The sequence below is a fragment of the Schistocerca gregaria genome, unplaced genomic scaffold (genome assembly GCF_023897955.1).
Source record: "Schistocerca gregaria isolate iqSchGreg1 unplaced genomic scaffold, iqSchGreg1.2 ptg000362l, whole genome shotgun sequence".
Lineage (NCBI taxonomy): Eukaryota > Metazoa > Arthropoda > Insecta > Orthoptera > Acrididae > Schistocerca > Schistocerca gregaria.
This window is the reverse complement of record NW_026061819.1, coordinates 404626-408129: the sequence shown is the minus strand read 5'-3', so window position 1 is coordinate 408129 and position 3504 is coordinate 404626.

Here is a 3504-nt window from a genome sequence, read left to right as displayed (position 1 = left end):
TAGTTTCCCCTTACTTTCAGCCGTTCGCAGTACCAGCACAGCAAGGCCGTTTTGGTTAGTGTTACAAGGCCAGATCAGTCAATCATCCAGACAGTTACCCCTGCAACTACTGAAAAGGCTGCTGCCCCTCTTCAGGAACACACGTTTGTCTGGCCTCTCAACAGATACCCCTCCGTTCTTGTTGCACCTACTTTACGGCTATCTTTATCGCTGAGGCACGCAAGGCTCCCCACGAATGGCAAGTTCCAAGGTTCATGGGTGGGGGGGGGGGGGGGGCATGTACCATATAGCCATGGAATGAGAGCAGATACACGGGACATTGATCTATGAAGTGACTACAGAAAACGGCGTCCGTCACGCCACGCAAAGAGACATAAGCAATGCATACTTTACCCCTTATTCTCACCTGTACACGAGGACGAGATCTGATCAAGAGATCATTAGTGTTGTCGCTGGCTTGACACACGCAGCGGTTACTCCGGAACTCCAACAGGAACTGCTAGAACCGGTGACTGAAGAAGAAATGTTGGATGCCATAGGAAAAGGGCCACCCAATGAGCTACTAGGACCGGATGGGTTACCTCTGGAGATTTATAGGACGTTCCAGAGACTACTGGTGCCCTATTGGACTACTATATGTCAAGAGCTCATGACAATAGAGGCGCAACATCCCGCTGCATTTGTGGAAGGTACCACCATCCCAATCCGTAAACCTCACGGAGGTTCACGTACTACAGTCTACCGACCATTGACTTGGTTGAACCGTGATACGAAAAACTTCACGCGTCGAGTGGCAGCTCGAATTCTGCGTACGACATCCCGTGTCCTATCAATGGATGAGTCATCGATAGGTGGGACGCATAATATCCGCTCCGCCCTGTGCCGCTGATTGCCCTCGCTAAGGTGCGTCGCGTATCGGGAGCTCTGGCTGCGATATTCGTCAAGCATTTGATTGCGTCAGTCATACGTACTAAACTGCTGTTCTTCAGAATAAGCATTACCCCGACGCTTCCTCCGAGGTGTTACTCGTCTCCTACGTGGCGCAACAGGGAAAGCGCTTGTCAACGTTAGACTGTCGAACACCTTGTAAATTCGTCGCTGTGTTACACAGGTACGCCTATTATGGACAATACTGTACGCCTTAGCATTAGAACCTTTGTTAAGCGGGCTGCGACACCGCCTCACGGGTTTGTCTCTTGGTGGCTCCTTTTTTAGGTGCACTGCGTATGCAGATGATCTGATGTTACCTCTTCGTGACGAACGTGATGTTCGCAAAGCATTGGATTGGTTAGCCACTTCGAAGCTTCGAGATGCCGTGTAAATGTACATAAATTAATGGCTTTGAACACTGGCATGGGATGACACCTGCGAGGGTGGCACTGCGCGATAAAATCCGTTGTCTCGGTATCGACTTCACGGACTACATCTCACGCACGACCACCATCAATTATCGGAGTCTCTTGCAAGTGCTGGGCTTGTGGATCTTCGTCTTCGTGTGTAGGACCTACATCAACGGACCGAATATGTTAACGTCTATCGGGCATCACGTAGCGCAAACACTACCGATGCCTAAACACATAGCTCGGAGCATCGTGGCCGCATTCGGTTCCTTTGTCAGCGCTGGAATGATATTAAAGGTTCGATATTACTCCGTCACCCTTCCAAAAGAACGGGGCGGACTTGGCCTTGTCAGTGTTCACTATCGAGAAGTATTTCTCTTCGTTAGTTTGCACCGCAGGCTTTGGCGACGAAGACCGACCAGCCTCACCGGCCTACTGACGGATGGCCTGGCACCGTGTTCCCTTGACCCTCAGGTCAGACACGGGTGCCCTTTTCCTGATTTGGCAGGCTTTACCTGGAGTACGGCTACCTCCCCGTCTCTCGCTTACCAACAGCCAGTCACCTGCCGCACACTACTTCGCCGCCGGTCGTTTAATGTCGTCGAATTGACGTATTCTACCGTGCACTGGAACGTAGTATGGTGCTCTGTCAACGCGGTGACGCTCGATCCTGGTGTACGTTCGACCTGGTATTCGAGGGACTCTCCATAGGACCCATCTTGCAGATTCGCCTTATGTGTGAACTGCAACGTCTAGAATACAGGCCGTTGTGGGCCAGTGGAAGAGATATGGTGTTTTGAGCGTCAAAGTCTGGCTCTCTTTTTACGTATGTCGCCCTCTTATGCCGATTCCCGCACTCTACTCTACCCGGACGATGTTTATTATCCGAGGACGAAACACAACGCTGTCACGTAGATACAGTGCATGTACTACAGCTATTAAAACATCGATATCTAAGCCTCTTGTGGCGGTAATACAACACTAATGCTGTAGGTAGATAATAAATTTAAACAAATTTAAAGAAATTAATACAAAATTATAGAGATTATATTCAAAGTGAATTGGAAACACGATACTAACTCCCATCGGGTGCTAGAGCAAATTTCGTGAACAGAGTGGATGGTTGTAGTGCTATAATCGTTTAAATAAAGATTTATGTCTAGTTCATGTAATACAGTTATTCATATCTCAGCCTGTTATGGCGGTAGCATGAAAATAATGCTGTAGATAGGCAATAAATTTATAAAAATTTGAACAAATTATATTCGAATTTAAAGGAAACACCATACTAACTCTCATCAGCTGCAAGAATAAACTGTTAGAGCAAATTTCGTGAACATTCTCAAAGACGGTGGCGAACACACTTGATGGTTGTAGAGGTTCTAATTGTTTAAATAAGGACTTATGTCCAGCGCAAGTAATAGAGCTATCGATATCTTAGCCTCTTATGGCGGTAACACGACACTAATGCTGTAGGTACATAATAAATTTAAACAAATTATATCCGAATTGAATGAGCAGGCTCTAGTGGAGGCAACACAACACTAACTCCATGATTTCTGGGAGTAAGCTCTTAGAGGCAGTACCACAATCCTCTTGGAAATTGCACGTTAATTTCGCTCTAACTGCTTAATAAGGTCTTATGTGTAGAGTTGAATGATTTCATGTAACATACCGACAACCTATATCTCAGCCTCGTGGTGGTAACACACTAATGCCGTAGGTAGATAATAAATTTAAAGAAATCTAATCAAATTTAAACTTATTTAAACAAATTTATAAAAATTATATTCGAATTGAGTGACAATATCATAATAACTTGCATCAGCTGCAGGAGTAAGCTCTTAGAGGAAAATTCGTGAACATTTGACAAGAGCATGGCGAAAACACTTGTTAGTGGTACTACCTCTAATGGTTTAAATAAAGACTTATGCCTACTTCCTAGGAAGAGTTGACTTAGGTTAGTGGAGATAGCCAATTCTTTCCCGTCATTTTTTTAGGTTAGTAGAGGTAGCGCAATTGAGCTATCTTCCCTCCAAAAGCCACCATCTTGGATAACGGTAATCGTGTCATCAGCTAACATCAATCGCGTCATCAGTTGCCCCACTACTTGAAGTTACTCATTCTGAAACACTAAATTTTGAAAGTAACGTTAAATGTTATG